At 49.7% G+C, this 17,596-nt stretch overlaps 1 protein-coding gene across 1 annotated transcript in view; it reads left to right on the forward strand.

Annotated features, from left to right (window-relative positions):
* Positions 1-17,596, forward strand: part of HDAC4 (histone deacetylase 4) — a gene marked incomplete at its 5' end in the record, with an annotated part of 200,178 nt that overhangs the window by 44,544 nt on the left and 138,038 nt on the right. The window lies entirely within an intron of this gene.

Below are 17,596 nucleotides of genomic sequence, written 5' to 3' on the forward strand. Positions count from 1 at the left end.
GCTATGGCATCTCTTGGGTCTCACCCTTCTGGTGTGAAGCAAGCATGGCAGCCAGAGTTCATCCTGGAGAGACTGCTCCTCGCAGGGCTGAGCTGAGATCTCTCACACTCGCTATTGCAGCACTGGAAGTGATGGAACCCAACACGGTCACAGTATGTGAAACACTGTGGAAATCAGCCTGCTGCTGTCTTCTATGTTTCCCCCTTCCAAAAGTGGTTTGTGCCTGGCTGCAGACAGCTCAGGTATTTTGGGCAGGGTACAGTAGGGTGTATGAAGCATTACCTGCTTTCCAGGTAGGAGCTCAAGTTTTCCAAAAAGCCAACTTTCCCTTCTCTGCTGCCTTCCAAAATGCCTTTAGGTCCTTTTGTATTAAGGAAGAGATCGCACAGAAGATCTGAGCGCTCCTGGTAATGCAAGTTGGAAAAATGTAAACGAAGCTTAGTCAAAAGAGCTTCAGCAGATTGGAGGGGGTGGGGGGAGGAACCGAGGGCTTTGTGGACTTAAACCCATTGCTGGGGAAGGAAACTTTTAAGGAGGTAGAGCTGTTGGGTTGAGAAAAAAAGGAAGAGATCCTCATCTACCAGGTACAAGCACTTGGCTTCAGATCCCGAGAAGTCTCTTCCCTCTGTCTGCTCTGAAACTTGTCCGTCAGGTAAGGGAGGTTATTTCCCTAGCCCTGAGAGAGATTTGTGTTTTAAGACTACCGTGGTAACACAGGTCAGCTCAAAGGTTTGCCTCCCTATTTCGTACCCACGCAGTAGATTGGAGTTTGTGGCTCTGCTTAAGAGCACCGAGGAGTCCCAGTCCCCTCTCCTGTCAGTAGATCACTGGCTGGTATTATGAATGTGATGGGTTTTGGTCTTCCACTTTTTTTCCCCACCTTTTTAGTTTTTTCAGTTGCTTTTACTGCTGCTTGTTTTGTTTCATGTTTCCTTTTGAGATGTTCTGGGACAAAGGCAGATGCTGATTAACAACTCATTTAACCTGCCAGTGGAGAGCTCACTGTGCTCAGAGTATTTTTCCGCAGATGAAGCTTTTTTCCCCCTTGTTACAGGCTCATAAAGGATTTCTTACCGGTGGAGCTCTGCTTTCAGTGTTTGTAAGAGCTCGCCTGTATGCTGACAGAAACAATAAATAGGGAGCTATGACTGGGGGGCCTGGCTCCTGCTAACTGGGAGTGATGGGAGGTGGGCAATGATGGCTCTTTCTTGAATGACTTCTACCAGAATTTGAGCAGTGGGAATTCCGGTCCTGGGCTTGTCCTGCCCGTGATGGGTAGGACAGACTAGGAATGGAAACCTGACCTCACACCAGAAGCAGCACTGGCTCTGGACAGCAGTCTCTTGGTGCTTGTCAGTTGAGGTTTACAGTTTCTGTTGAATTTTGGAGAAATCTTTTAAGCCCCGCAGCACATACACGATCTGGAACTGTTGCTCTAACATTGGGATATGGAGAATGGGAATTAAACCCTGGAAGCACAGTCTTAGGAAGCAAAAAGGTGTTTCGGCATGTTTGTAAATGCCAGCAAATACCAGTGGTGTTGGAAGTGGCTCATAAGGTGGTTCGCGAGCGGGGTGTCTGCCTACGCTTCTGTATCCGGTTGGGGTTTTAAAATTGCTCTTAGAAGATGCTCTCAAGCAGAGGAACTTACCTACCTGGGAAAACCATTGTCCTGCCTGCTTTTTGTATCGTTGTTGTAGGTGTTTGCTGCAGATCCTTCTGTGAGAAGAAAAGAGAAGGAGTAGCAAGTATTGCTCCTGGCTGGAGCACCTCCCCTACAAAGAGAGGCTGAGGGAGCTGGGCTTGTTCAGCCTGGAGAAGAGAAGGCTGCAGGGGGACCTCATTGCAGCCTTCCAGTCCCTGAAGGGACCAGAGAAACAGGAGGGGAATCGGCTTGTTAAAGGGTAGACAGTGGCAGGGCAAGGGGGAATGGAGTAAAGCTGAGGGAGGGAAGGGTTAGATTGGATATTGCACAGGTCGGTGTCCAGACAGGGCTGGAGTATCTCCAGAGAAGGAGACTCCACACCCCCTGGGCAGCCTGTCCCAGGGCTCCCTCACTGGGTAAAAGTTCTTCCCCATGTTGGTGCAGAACTTCCTATGCTCTAACTTTCAGCCATTGCCCCTTGTCCTGTCTCCACAGAGCACTGAAAAGGGGCTGGCCATTTCCCCCTGCATCCCATACTAAAGATATTGATAAACATTAATAAGGTCCCCTTAGTCTTCTTTTCTCCAGGCTGAACAGCCCCAGCTCACTCAGCCTTTCCTCATAGGGGAGATGCTCCAGGCCCTTATCCATCTCCGTAGCCTCCTCTGGACTCTCTCCAGGAGATCCCTGTTTTTTATAAAAAGCAGAGACCAGAGTGTCCTCTGGTCTGCGGAAACATCTCAGGTAGGAAAGCAAAATGTTTTGAGCGGTTTTAGGAGCGAATTGGGTTGAGTAGAACGAAGTTCAGTCATCAGCACGATGTGGTTTTAGGAAAAGGATTTTTCTCTCTCTCTTTCTTGCATAAATGATTAATTTGAGGGAGGGAAACGTTTTCTCTTTTAAAAAACTGTATCACCCCTAATTGCTGCTTCTGGATTTTAGTTGCTTGGAAAAGTAAAGCAAGGCAAAGCCCCCACAGCCCACAGCTTGCCCAGGAATGCAGTAATCTGTTTGATAACTTGTCTTTCTCTTGTTCGGCAGCTTTGGCCTGGGGGGGAAGGGGCACCGTTGCTTTACGTTACCTTGACTTGGGGAATTCGGGGATCTTTGTGGCAAGGACCACACAGATTATTTGAGTTTGTTACATGGAAAAAAAGCCCCTCGTGCTGATTAAGGGGGGATAAGGTTTCTTGGCTATGTGGACACTGCCAGGTTTTGATGAGTGGCAACGGATGGCTTGCAGAATGCTCCAGGAATTGTCCTCCAAGTCACCATCCTGGCTTTAAGGGTTTTTTTGTGTGTTTTACAGTATTTTTCTTCTTAGCAGTGAGGTTAGCTGCAGTCTGCATAAGAGTACTGATTCATCTGTCTGGAGGGAGGGACAGAGCTCTCTTGTCCTCTGACTTATTCATCCCAGGCTTTCTTACCGAGCAATGCTGTATGCCTTTTCCATGCTGTGAAGCTGGGGGGCAGGGGGATGGCCTGACAGACCTCTGAAAGACCAGTTGGATAAATGTCTATATATGTTGTAGATAATCCTTTCCAAGAAGCCATAAAACTGCAAGTTGGGGTGAGCAGCCTCAGCCGATCAGCCATGTTTCCCTGGTACGTTGCTCATGGCCTGAGGTGAAGTTCTGGGGGTGTCTGTGTGCAGCATGGTTCACAGGCTCACAGACTGCTCAGGGTTGGTAGGGACCTCTAGAGATCCCATAGTCCCACGGCATCCCCCCCTCCCCAGAGCAGGGTCCCCTCAAGCAGGCTGCACAGGACAACACCCAGGATCATGGGGTCTGAATGTCTCCAGAGATGGAGACTCCCCAACCTCTCTGGGCAGCCTGGCCCAGGGCTCTGCCACCCTCCCAGGAAAGAAGTTCCTCCTTAGGGTTAGGTGAGACTTCCTCTGCTCCAATTTGTGCCCACAATCCCTTGTCCTGTCCCTGGGTACCCCTGAGCACAGACTGACCCATCCTCTTGAGCCCACCCCTCAGGCGTTTATCAGCGTTGGTAAGATCCCCCTCAGTCTTCTCCAGACCAAACAGTCCCAAGTCCCTCAGCCTCTCTGCATCAGAGAGATGTTCTGGTGCCCTCAGCATCTCCATAGCCCCTTTGCTGTCCCCTCTCCAGTAGCTCCCTGTCCCTCCTGCCCTGGGAAGCCCAGCACTGCACATGATAGTTCCTGAATTAGGAATGAGATCCCCCTTCCCATGGTATTTCCATTGGCTTTTCAGGGATGCATTCCCAAGTTGTGATAAAAATAATAGTGAAGTCGGAACTCCTTGCTGTGGTTGAGTGCAGCTTGTGGAGAGTTTGCATTGGGACATCCCTGTTGCAGAATACAGGTCTATGGAGGGGCTGATGAAAAGGTGCTGGGCTGCTTGCCCCTGAGGTGAAGATGTCTCTTTGGCTGCTGTTGCATATTTGATGGAAAGATGCTGCATGGCTTCTTGGGGTGGTTCTCCATCCATCATCTACAAAGCACTGGTGGTCTGTGAGGCTGTTCTGCACACTTGAGAAGTTATCAGTGGCTGTTCCTGTGAGTTTTGGTAGTAGTCTACTGCAAAACATTGGGAATTACTGAGTCAGATTGTGTGGCAGGGCTAGTTGAGTGGCTATGCTGACGTTCCAGCTCCATGCCTTTTCTTTTTCCTGGACCTGATTACCCAGTCTCACTTCCACATTCATTAAAAAAGAAACCCAAACCAAAAAATGTTGATGTACATATGACTAAATGGTTTGCAAAAGCCTCTGGACTAATATTTCTATGTGATTTTCCAGGCTTTTGAAATTGGAGATCAATCCTGCTCTCCAGGAAGAAGGAGTGGTAGTCCAGTCGGTCTGACAGAGCCCCTCACCACTCTCTGGAAAGAACTTACCCCTAATACCTAATTTAAACCTTCCTTCCTTTAGCTTTAATCCGTTCCCCCTTGTCCTGCCATTATCTACCCTTTGAAAAAGTTGATTCCCCTCCTGTTTTCTCTGCTCCCTTCAAGGACTGGAAGGCTGCAATGAGGTCCCCCTGCAGCCTTCTCTTCTCCAGGCTGAAAAAGCCCAGCTCCCTCAGCCTCTCTTTGTAGGGGAGGTGCTCCAGCCCTCTAATCATCTTCGTGGTCTCCTCTGACCCCTCTCCAACAGTTCCACATCTTTCTTGAATTGGGGCCCCAGCTGTGAACATAGGACTCCAGCTGGGGCCTCCCGAGGGCAGAGCAGAGAGGGACAGTCACCTCCCTGTCCCTACTGGCCACCCCTCTTCTGATGGAACCCAGGATACCATTGCCCTTCTGAGCTGCAAGAGCACACTACTGGCTCGTGTGAAGTTTCTCATCCATCATGACACCCAGGTCCTTCTCTGCAAGGGTACTCTCAAGGAGCTCTTCTCCCAGTCTCTGTATATGTCTGGGATTCCTCTGACATGCAGTGACGTTAACAGAAGCATTTTACCAGCTGGAGGTACTGGTAAAGCTCAGTTTTCATGGTGCCGTTGCTCAGCAAGGAATGCCTCACCTGATGCTTCAGCCACCTCCTGGATCTCTGCAGATGATTCCCCGTGATGGTGTGCTTTGTGGCATGTCCGCAACAACATGGTCAGCGGGTTTGGGGTTACTTAGGCCAGGCAGGAGGAAACTGCCACATCTGGAGACTCCAGGCAACTTCATTACCTCTCTGCTGGGCTGATGCTGCACCCAAATCGCATTTGGTCAGTCGTTAGGATAATGTAATGACTTCCAGCCAGTGTCTGTTGCAGGGGCTGCGTGCCTTTGTACAGATGTATGCAGAAGGGGTGAGCTGCAAGGTGGAGTCGCACCAGGGGAGGTTCAGAGTGGATGTTAGGAAGAATTTCTTCACCAAAAGAGCAGCAAGGCCTTGGAACGGGCTGCGCAGGGAGGAGGTGGAGTCGCTGTCCAAAAAACAGGTAGATGTGAGGCTTCAGGAGGTAGTTCAGTGGCTATGGTAGTGTAGGGCTGATGGTCTTGAAGGTCTTTTCTAACCTTGGTGATTCTGTCATCCTAAACCACTTCTTCAGCCGAGTTGGGTTTGGTGGAGCAGGAGTTGCTTTGTTGCCCACCCAGCCCGTGCTCCGTGGATGTCCTGACTATGGTGGGTGGGAAGAGCAAGAGCCCACAGCTCCCAAATGCTCTTTTATTGTGTTTTGTCTCAGAAAAACAACTCTTTAACTGTCAGCTCTTTTCTTACCCACCAGGAAAGAAAGGGTTATCAAACGGAGGAGTCGGGATGAATTATTAACGACTTGTTCCTCTTTTAAAAGCTGAAAGCAGCTCGTTAAATCTTAAGCGCTTGACTACAGAGCTGTTTTCTTAGATGAAAGGTGGCTGGCAGGAAAGTGTGTTTTACTGCAAGACCCAACGTGTGATTTTTTTCTTTATTCTTCCCTCACCTTGTTTAGTTTATTAATTCACACTGATCAGGTATAGATTTCCCTGGATTTGCTCGGTACTGCATGTTGGCAAAGTGTTATTTTCCAAAGCAATAACTCTTGCTGATTTTCCTCCCAAAGGAAAGGGTGTGTGTGTGTGTGCTTTTGCTTTTCATAAAATCATAGAATAGTCTGGGTTGGTAGGGACCCCAAGGATCACAGAGAGCCTTCCTGGCCACCTGGGCACACTGCTGATTCATATTCAGCCTGCAGTCACCCAACACCCCCAGATCCTTCTCTGCCTGACAGCTCACCAGCCAGTCTACCCCCAGCATGTAGCGCTGCTCGGGGTTGTTATGTCCCATGTGCAGGACTCTACACTTGACCTTGTTAAACTTCATCCCACTCTAACTTCATCCCACTTTACTCACCCTAATGGAGTCTGACCCGGCCACTTTAATCCTCCAGTGTAATATTTCAGTGAAGGCTTTTGGCAACACTTACGACAGGATCGGCCTTACCAAGAACACCACCAATGAGGCACAATTATTTTTCAAGAGAAAATTGAACTTGAAAATACCCACCTCAAAACGTGTTTCCACTCTGTCCATCCCACCCTGTCCCAGTCCCTCCCCCCAAACCACAGGAAGTTTCATCTGGGACTGGTTTGTCTTTCACTGACTGGAGGAATTAAAAGGGCAACCAGGCTGGGGAAGGGGCTGGAGGGCAAATCCTATGAGGAGCAGCTGAGGGAGCTGGGGGTGTTCAGCCTGGAGAAGAGGAGGCTGAGGGGAGACCTTCTCACCACCTACACTGACCTGCCAGGAGGGTGCAGAGAGGTGGGCGATGGTCTCTTCAGCCAGGGGACAGGAGATGGGACAAGGGGAAATGGGCTCAAGCTGTGCCAGGGCAGGGTCAGCTCAGATGTAAGGGGAAAGTTCCTCCCTGAAAGAGTTGTCAGGGCCTGGCACAGGCTGCCCAGGGAGGGGCTGAATCACCTTCCCTGGATGTGTTTTTAAAAAAAAGGGTAGATGAGGTGCTCAGGGATCTGGTTCAGCTTAGGATGGGAATGATTGGACTTGATGATCTTAAAGGTCTTTTCCAACCTTGTGATTCTGTGAGTAGACAAGCGCCTGGCACAATGAGGGTGCTTTTGCATGACTTTGGGAGCTGGGCTGGGGCTCCTTGGCAAGTGTGTCATCCGGATCAGGACAGCAGCTGCAGGACAAGTCAGCACAACGGAGCAGGGAGCTCCTGAAGGAGCAGCTACTTTTTGTCGTGAATGTAAACAAACCTTGAGAGAAATGAGATGGTCTGTGTCTGACACAACCTTTTTCCTGGGTATCTGTGTCCAGGACTGGGCTCCCCAGTTCAGGACAGACAGGGAATGACTGGTGAGAGTCCAGTGGAAGGTATTGAGGATGATGAGGGGCCTGGACTATCTGTGGTGTGAGGAAAGGCCGAGGGAGCTGGGGCTGGTTAGCCTGGAGAAGGTGGCTGAGAGGGAATCTGAACAGTACTTATCAATATATAAGGGGCAGGTGTCAATGGGATGGGCCAGACTCTTCTCTGTGGTGCCCAGTGACAGGACAAGGGGCAACGAGCACAAACTCCCAACACAGGAAAGTCTGTCCATCCCTACATGAGGACCAATTTCTTTACTCTGCAGGTGCCCAAGCCCCAGGTCAGGCTGCCCAGAGAAGTTGGGGAGTCTCCTTCTCCAGAGGGATCCCAAACCTGTGGTCCTGGACGCAATCCTGTGCAACCTGCTTGAGGTGGTCCTGTTTTAGTGGGGGAGCTTGGACTGGATGATCTCGAGAGGTCCCTCCAGTTCCTGCCAGCCTGGGAGTGAGCAGAGGACAGACAGAAGTCTTTCCTGGACATCTGGGTGAAGATCAGACCCGGTTTCCAGATGTGCCAGTGGTCACAGGGATGAAGAGGGCTTTCTAGCACAGTTGTTTAGGAGGTAGGATGGCATGGTTTGCATCAGTAAAGATGAGTTTGGAGGTGTAGCTCCATGAGCCGGACTGTGGGAAGGTTCTTTGCAACCATCTGGGGTTTGGGGCTGCTTTGTACTTGATTCAGCACTGCCGTAAGCACATATTCCCATCCACAGGGAAAAGAAATACACAGGTATTACAAATGGAAGCGTAACCCTTGGAAGCCAGGCTTTGGAAGGGTTTAATGAGGCTCCCTAGGGGCTTGGCCCATGATCTCCATGATGGAGCTGTGCATGTTTGAACGGCGTTTTGTGGCATTTCCTTTGGAAAAGGCATCCAGGCCCTTTCTGAAGGAACATGGACAGTTCCTCACCTGACTTGGGAGATACCTGTGATTCATCTAGGTGGCTCATGTCTGTGGAACGAGGAGACTTTGCTGTTCCTGCCAACTTACTCTCTGACCTTTGGCCAACTGGTTGGCTTTTCTTCTCTGCGTTCCCCTAAAACCAGTTCAGAACTGATGGCCCATCCTCACGGCACTGTGCCATAGTGGTTACCTGTGTAACACCTGCAGGAGGTAGTAGGAAATTCAAATGAATTTGATAAAAATAAGGTCTTAGTCATGTCCTTGAGAGACAGCCTCATCCCTTGATGCCTTTGGGGTAGAAGAGGTGTTGGCAGATGTCAGTCTGCTTTCTGTCCATGAAAACTCAATATCCGGATTACATTATGAAGCATAAATTGTTGGTTCTCTGAGAGGAGAGGTTATTCCATATTGAGCCTTGTATGAGAATCAGTGCTCTGGTGCAGCAAATATAAGGGCATTTTCCTGGCTTTTTGTTGGGTTTTTTTTTCCCCCCCCCAGGCTTTTGCTTTACTTTAGTACAGATTCTGGTAAATTTACATACTGACTAATTCCTCATGCAGCTGTATTTGTACCTACGGAATGAGTTCCTGTTGAGCAAATAACGTGTTGTGAGGGTGAACGAGCTGGGCAGAGTCAAAAAGAACACGGAGGAAATAATCTGACTTCAGAAACACTGGAAATACCAGAGAGTGGGAGAATGACAAGGACTGGGGGGAAAAAAAACCCCAGCCAAACCCCAAACCTTTTCCATGGGGATAGATGAAAGCCCTGGCAGCGTTTGGATGACGTGTAGAATATCCTCAGTGCAAAATCAGTGCCGTGGGAGTTTTACATGGGGAAGAGTTGAAGTAGCGGAGGCGAAGGAGAAGCGGTGGCAGTTTCCTGCGTTTTGGTGGCATGTTTTGTTGGGGTGGGTTGTTGGGGTTTGGGTTTTTTCCTCCTTTCAGTACAGGCTGTCTGAATTCTCTGTTCCTGTACTCTCTTTGAACTCACAAGGCTTCGCTGGGACTTCTGAGGAGCCACTGTCCTTAATTGAAAGAGCCATAACCCCATGGGGGCCCTTGGGAGAGACTGGAGCGAAATACCCTGCTCATACCCTGCTTTGGCTGCTCGGGAGGAGGTGGAAGCTTTGCATCTCACTGCTGATCAATCATAATGCAGTTCCTGCTGTCTGAATTCTCTTCCAGTGCCTTGGGGTCTACCAGCAGTAGCTAGCATTTTCCTTTTGCAGGTGTTGGACATGTGTGCATGGTGGCCAGGGGTCTCAGGGGCCCCATAGGGGCAACGTGCCGTTACCTCTTCTTGCTCCCCAAGCATAGCCTTGGGCATGGGGAGGCAGGGCAGGGTGGCTGTCCCTCGTATGTGCTGCTCTTCAGAGACAGGAGAAAGCTGAGAGTCGTGAGTCAGGAGTTGGGCTCAATGATCTCTGGAGGTCCCTTTCAACCCCTACAATTCTGTGACCCTGTGAAGCCCTGTCCACTTGATCACCCTTCACTCCCTGCATCCAGGGTAAATGTTTGTAACGCCCAGCTGCTTATATTTTATGGGTTTTATTGTGGTGCACAGTTGGAAAGAAAGCATTCCTTAATCCTTCTGGTCATGAAGGATGTTCTTGTTCTCTTTGAACCTGGCTAAGCCGCCACACCTGTAAGTGAAGGCGCTGGATTTTATTCCCTTGCGTGTGCTGTTGTTGTGGGTTTTAAAGCTAGTACCCTTTAAAGGGATGCTCCTCTTGTGCTCCTTAGGCAGAGGGTATTTTTAAAGACCCAAAAGGGTACCGGTGGGCTTTTGGAATAGCAGCTTTGGAGACAGAAGAAATTGAAAATTGTGTGACTTGCCTGGACTCTTGGAGGCCAGGACACTCGGAAGAGTGGCCAAGTTGCAATAGTAACCCTCAGAAATTTAGGGGCAGAGTGATTAGCGCAGGTATCATCAAAGTCATTTTTTAATCTATAAGTTATCTTTTACTGGTAGAAAAGAGGATGAGGGTGAAGTAGGACCCCACCAAATGTCCCGCTGATACTGTCAGGCTTGTAGGATGGGAGCGTGGAACCAGCATGCTCCTTTACTCTTATTCTGAACAGACATCTCCTTTCAGGAGGAGACAGTGTCTTGTCATCACATAACACAGCTTTGTCTTGCCAGGTCTGGTATCACAGCAGACAAATTATTGCTTCTGCTTTTGCCCTGACAGCGTCGGGACTCCAGTGCTGGAGATACGGATCTGGCCGTTTCTGAAATGATTCTCTGATGAGCAGTGGGGGTTCTGTTTGTTTTCTGTCAGTGAGAGGTAGTGATTTGAGGCCTTGGGATCAGCGATGGCTTCATGGAGGTGTCTGTGACGCACTGAGAGGGAAAAGTGAGCACGGCTAATTCTTGCTCTTCTGACAGTAAGCTGGGGAGTCAGCGCGCTTTTCATTTCCATCAGAAGTTTCTTAAGATGGTATTAGACTTGCCCCAGCTGTCTGAGCCCAGGTTAGATGACGAGGGATTTTGCTTAACCATGCAGTGAAGTTGTGCTGATAAAACCCAGCTCGGCGAGCGACAGTAATTCCCTTCACATCATGCACTGCAGAGCTCACTCCAACCTGTTATCCTCTTAAGCGCAGCATCCCTCAGTCCTGTGGCCCGGGGTTGATTTGATACCTCCAAATACTGAGAAGAGTGTGATTGTGCGAGCGGCAGATACCTAGAAGTGTCAGTGAAACATCCCCGTCTCGATGGGTTTGTGTGCTTGTGTCCCCGCGCCGAGACGCAGCCCAAGCTGGAAATGCTTCCAATAGGAATCATAGAATGGCATGGGCTGGAAGGGACCCCAAGGACCATGGAATTCCAACACCCCTGCCACAGGCAGGGCCACCAGCCTCCAGGCCTGGAGCTACACAAGGTAAAACAGGATGCTTCAGAAGTCCCACTCTCAAGTCAACTTCCTTAAAATACTTGCTTGAGCGGACTTGTGTGTGTTTTTGAGGGAAAGGTATCCTTGTAAGTGATGAGCAGGACCGGCGTAGTAGTGGGAATGCCTGGCTCTGCCCCAGAAACTCAAGCAGATCCTGGGGTTCAGGCATCCCCTCTGCTAGAAGCATGTCTGGGAGGGTGTTTACCCCCATGGGTGGTGGCTTGGATTTTAAAGTCAGCAAAGATGGTAGGAGAGAATGACTCCTTCTCTGCCTTTCCTACTTTTGATGGGCTGTTGGGTCCAGTAAGCAAGCGGAGCATTAGCAAAAAAATACCCCAACTCCACATTTATCGAGCCAGAAGAGACAGCTCCTTTCCTGTTACATATAAATCCCCATGGCTGGGATTTATGATGTCTGGAAGCAGCACTAAAGAAAATGTAGATCCCTGTTTGCTATCCCTGGCTGTGTTTTCAGGCTCAGGAGTTAAAAATCCCTAGGAACTGGGGAGGTAGAAGGTACTGCTGGGAAGAAGCCAGAAGAAAAAGCTGGAGGGGAAGAGGACTGAGTTGGTGCTGGGTCAGATGTATCTTACTGTGAACACAAACTGAGAGAAGCAGGACAATTGTCTTGCATGACGTGGGCAATACACCATAAAGACATTTTCCCACCTTGGCCCAAGCTACTGGAGTGGTGGAGCCCCAAAACTGCTTTTAGGTGGTCTCATAGAGGAAGAACCCTGACAGACTGGCCTATGGTATATCTAAACTTCTGTGGAGCATGAATGAACGTGACTTACCCTTCGTGACAAGGCCTTTATGTGCCGTCCTCTGGAGCTGTCGGCATTTTCTAGGCAAAGAAGCCCTTGCTGCTGGGTACCTGGTACATGCATCTCATGTTTTGGGCCCAAGGCTGAAGGGAACATACTGTGGCTTGAAGCTGCTCTGTTGAGACAGGGTGATGTGGGTGCACAGCTGACGTGGAGAACAAATCTGAAGGACTGGAGCAGGGAGGCTTTGTTTCTCTTCAGGTACGTAAACATGATTCCATGTGAACTAGGAAGTCCCCACGCTCCCTCTAGTACTGTATTTTCTCCTGAACAATGCTGTGGAAGGCAGCAGAGGGTTTCCCTGTGGTTCATGTACCTTAGAGCCCAATGACCTCTTGGTCACCACAGCTTGCCGGGACATCTGTCAGGGACCTTCACACTGCGGGGTTTGGGGAACTGTTAATTACAGAAAGACGTGCTCAGTAATGGTGACTGTGTAGTTAAGTCAAATGGGAAGTTGTCTCTTTGTCTGTGGCAGAAAGCGTGGCCTGTGCCTACCAGCAGCATCGCCTTGGGTGGTGCCTTGGGTAGGGGAAAGGGTTTGCTGTGGAAAGAGTTCACTTCCCAAATTGTTCCTTACATTTCCTCCAAAAATCTGTGAGTGTTCTGGGGCAGCTTATGTGAGACAGTCAGGTCTCTGCAGCTGGTGCTTGTTGCCACTATGATGGGGGTGATGTGCATCTCTCATGATTACTTTGGGCTTACAAAGCCCTGTGGTGGCAGGATTGAAGCTGTTGCACTGCTGCCCCTAGAGAAAGAGGATCTTTATAAACCTCACTGGGATTTGAGAAGAAGTGTCCTTTGGGTTAGGGTCAGAGGTGACCTGGCTGTCAGTGGTCACATCTTCCCTGATCTGCACAAGGTTGCTCAGGGCCCCATCCAACCTGGCCTTGAACACCTCCAGGGACGGGGCACCCACCCCCTCTCTGGGCAGCCTGTTCCAGCCCCTCACCACTCTCTCTGGAAAGAACTTCCCCCTAATATCCAATCTAACCCTTCCTTCCTTCAGCTTTAATCCATTCCCCCTTGTCCTGCCATTGTCTACCCTTTTAACAAGCTGATTCCCTCCTGTCTCTCTGCTCCCTTCAGGGACTGGAAGGCTGCAATGAGGTCCCCCCGCAGCCTTCTCTTCTCCAGGCTGAACAAGCCCAGCTCCCTCAGCCTCTCTTTGTAGGGGAGGTGCTCCAGCCCTCTAATCATCATCATGGCCTCCTCTGAACCCTCTCCAACAGTTCTACATCTTTCTTGTATTGGGGTCCCCAGCTCTGGACACAGGACTCCAGCTGAGGCCTCCCGAGGGCAGAGCAGAGAGGGACAATCCCCTCCCTGTTGCTGCTGCCACCCCTCTTCTGATGGAGCCCAGGATCCCATTGCCCTTCTGAGCTGCAAGAGCACACTGCTGGCTCATGGGAAGTTTCTGATCCACCAGAACCCCCAGGTCCTTCTCCTCAGGGCTGCTCTCCAGGAGCTCTTTTCCCAGGCTGTAAATACATCTGGGATTCTTCCGGCCCAAGTGCAACACCTGACACTTGGCAGTGTTGAACCTCATTAGGCTCACCGAGGCCCAGCTTTCCAGCCTGTCAAGATCCCTCTGGGTGGCTTTTCCTCTTCTCCTTTCTGCCTTTGGGTTGTTTTTTTTTTTTTTTGAGGGGTGTGTGTGTGCCTTTTTTCAGTCTTTTTCTTTTCTTAAAGACTTTGAGATGCAATGTAGAGATTTAGCGCCATGTAAATGTGCAAATGAAATTCCTGCTGCCAGTTGGGATGGGTGCAGAAGCTGCACCTTAGTTCTGTGGCACGAAAGGAAAACCACTTCTGAGTGAGGTGACAGGCGAAAAGGAATTAGATGCGATACAAAAATCCCCAGAATATTCAGGAAAAAAATGTAGTCCTTTTAAAGCAGCTTTAATTGGGTTTTTCAGACAGCCCTGGAGCTTGTTAGATAGTATGTTGGTTTGCAGTTTAAAATGTGCTTTACTGTTTATCCCAGAGTATAAGTTCTTGCACATGGTGAAGATTTCAACTTGTAAGTAGCCGTTACGTGACGTAGGGTTTTATTTTATACCTTTGATTTATAATATTAACATCTCTTCTATATCTAAATGCTACTTTACATCCCCAAGACTAAGCTGTGCGGCTTTGTGAGGGTCGAGTGTGCTTCTAACTGCAACGCGGATGATGATGGAGGTTAAACCCTTCTCAGAGGTGTTGCTTAGTGGATTCAGCACCATGGCTCTAGTCGCTGGCTTCCTTGTTCCCCCCCCTTCGCTGTTGAGCAAAGGAGAGTGGGAATGTCACAAGCGCCGCGTTAGCATTTGCCGATGATCCAGAGCTGGGAGGAGTGGCTGACACGCAGGAACACTGTGCTGCCATTTAGCGAGACCTGGACAGGCTGGAGAGCTGGGCAGGGAGAAACCAGATGAGGTTCAACAAAAGCAAGTGTAGAGTCTTGCACCTGGGAAGGAATAACTGCTGGAATCAGTACAGGCTGGGGCTGACCTGCTGGAGAGGAGCTCTGTGGGGAAGGACTGGGGGGTCCTGGTGGGTGACAGGTTGGCCATGAGCCAACAGTGTGCTCTGGGGGCCAAGAGAGCCAGTGGGATCCTGGGGGGCATCAAGAGGAATATGGCCAGCAGGTCATAGTAGGTGATCCTCCCCCTCTACTCTGCCCTGGCCAGGCCCCACCTAGAGTATTGTGTCCAGTTCTGGGATCCCTGGTATAAAAAAGACAGGGATCTCCTAGAAAGAGTCCAGAGAAGGGCTACAGAGATGGTTAAGGGCCTGGAGCATCTCCCGTATGAGGAATGGCTGAGTGAGTTGGGGCTGTTCAGCTTGGAGAAAAGATAACTAAGGGGAGACCTTATTAATGTTTATCAATATCTGAAGTATGGGCTGCAGGGGGAAATGGCCAGCCCCTTTTCAGTGCTCTGTGGAGACAGGACAAGGGGCAGTGGCTGCGAGTTAGAGCATGGGAAGTTCCGCACCAACATGGGGAAGAATTTTTACCCAGTGAGGGAGCCCTGGGACAGGCTGCCCAGGGAGGTGTGGAGTCTTCATCTCTGGAGATATTCCACACCCATCTGGACGCCGACCTGTGCAATATGAGCTAGGGAGCTGCTTTGGCAGGGGGGTTGGACCTGATGATCTCTCGAGGCCCCTTCCAACCCCTGTGATTCTCTGATTCTATGATCTGCCTTCCTCAGATCAGGAGCATGTGGAAGAGTCGTGGGCGGCAGGATGCTCTTTGCCTTCCACAAATGAGATGAACTGGGTTATTGTTAAAGCAAATCCCAGGAGGATCCAGGCTGTGCCTGCTCCTGGCTGGTGGTACCTTCCCTTTTTCCAGACTGGCTAACACTTCCTTGTGAGAGCGGTCTTGGTCGAGCAGAGGGTTTGAAATGAAACTGAACTTCTTTGCACTTTAAGAAATCACAAACCAGCTCCTAAGGCGTATGCTAATTTTAAGATATCCCTTTTCCCCGAGCTGCAGATAGTTCGTCTTGCGCACGCCAGATGGGTTTACTGCTGGCATCGCTCGTGAGATTATGGTCAAAACAAGGACACACCAGCTATGAAATTCCAAGACCTTCCTGAATAATTTTGTGAACCAGCTAGTTGTCGTAGTGCCGGCTTTTTGGTTACTGTCAATATGGCTGGACTGCCATGGCTGCTTCGAGTGCCTGAGGTGGGCTCTCAGGGAGAGGAGGAGCCTTGAGGTGAAGGGTCTCTCCTGCCACAGGTCCAGTTCCATGTCGTGTGATGGCATAAGGCTGCACAGGCTCCGGTGGGCTGATGGGAAAACGGGACTTAAAAGCACTGTAATGGTACGTCCAGTTGTTGTCGTACGGGTCTGGGGGAAGGAGACTGGTGTAACTGGAGGCAAATGCAGGGATTCGATGTGGATAGTTGGAAAAATTAAAACCTATCTTGATTTCTAAACAAGCTTTTGTCCCTTTCTTTTAAGTGATTGTAGCGCATTGCCAAACTGTTGGCATAGATTTTGTCCAGATTGACCTCTGGGCCCTTTCGGGAAGAGGAGGACGGTGTACTCACTCACCGTGCATTGCTGCCTGCACTCTGCAGAGCCATTGAGTGAGCAGCACTGGGGTCTGGTTGTGTTCATAGCCCAGGACAGATACTTTCAGCATGCTGTGAGGCTGAGGCTTTAACGGCTGTCTTTATTGAAGATTCAGGTGCCACGAGTGGAAAAACTGTGGCAGGGTATTTCCTGTGGAACACTAAGCAAACACTGAAACTATTATCTGGAAGAAAAGATAAAAATTATGATTCATTTGAATGCAGCAATAGATAATCTGCCTGTGGCCCTGCTTGGGAGGAGTCAGCTTTTTAAAAGGATAGAGAATGGCAGGACAAGGGGAATGTATTTAAACTGAAGGAAGAAAGGTTTAAATTGGGTATTAGGTGGAAGTTCTTTACAGAGAGAGTGGTGAGGTGCTGGAACAGGCTGCCCAGAGAGGGGGTGGATGCTCTGTCCCTGGGGGTATTCAAGACCAAGTTGGATGGGGCCCTGGGCAACCTTGTGTAGCTCCAGGCCTCGAGGTTGTTGGCCCTGCCTGTGGCAGGGGGGTTGGAGCTCTGTGATCCTTGGAGTCCCTTCCAACCCATGCCGTTCTGTGATTCTCTGGGGATGGGTATGGTAGCGATGCAATGGGCTTCAGCTGTCCCATGTCAGCCTTTCCAGGGGAGGTAGTAATCTTTCTGCAACCAGAGAATGAGGACAGACACCACTAAATACCTTTACACAGCTCTGGTGCAAGCTTTAGGTGGTCCCTTTTATATTTTTTTCCATTAACCTTGAATATTTCGACTGGGATGATACAGAAATCAAACTGCTGCCGGTTCCGCCATCTTCACGATTGCGTATCACACCAGGGATGTCAGAAACAACACTTCCCTTAAGCAGAAATCAAGGCAGATGGTAAAAGCAAGTGACCTACAAAACATAACGAGCTCACTCACCAGGAATGTACAGTACCAACAAATGTACTGTCACCCAAAAATCCTGATTTGGCATTTCTGACAAAGTGATGATAGTACAAGAAAGTCAAAGTTTGGGTAATTTTGCATCCGCTAAACACACACGGGTATCAAACTGCCAGTGAGGTAGTTCAGCCTCGTGTTTCTTCCTCCCCATGACTCCATTTGATCAAGTTTATCCTGTTCTATCTGAAGTCAAGTTATTACAGCAAACCTCCTAAACCAGTGAAGGGCTCAGTGTCTTGTGGCAGACAGCCCCGGTTCATACTAGTTGTAGCCTTTTTCTCTGAAAACAGGGCCCAAGGACTTCTTTTCTAAATGATGCAAATGAGTTTTCTTTTTTGAAGGTTCACAGAATCACAGGGGTTGGAAGGGACCTCCAAAGCTCATCGGGTCCAACCCCCCTGGCAAAGCAGCTCCCTGGCTCATATTGCACAGGTTGGCATCCAGATGGGTCTGGAATATCTCCAGAGAAGGAGACTCCACACTCCCTTGGGGAGCCTGTCCCAGGGCTCCCTCACCCTCACTGGGTAAAAGTTATTCTGTGTGTT

This window comes from Gallinula chloropus (genome assembly GCF_964237585.1).
Source record: "Gallinula chloropus genome assembly, chromosome: 5".
In the NCBI taxonomy this organism is placed as follows: domain Eukaryota; kingdom Metazoa; phylum Chordata; class Aves; order Gruiformes; family Rallidae; genus Gallinula; species Gallinula chloropus.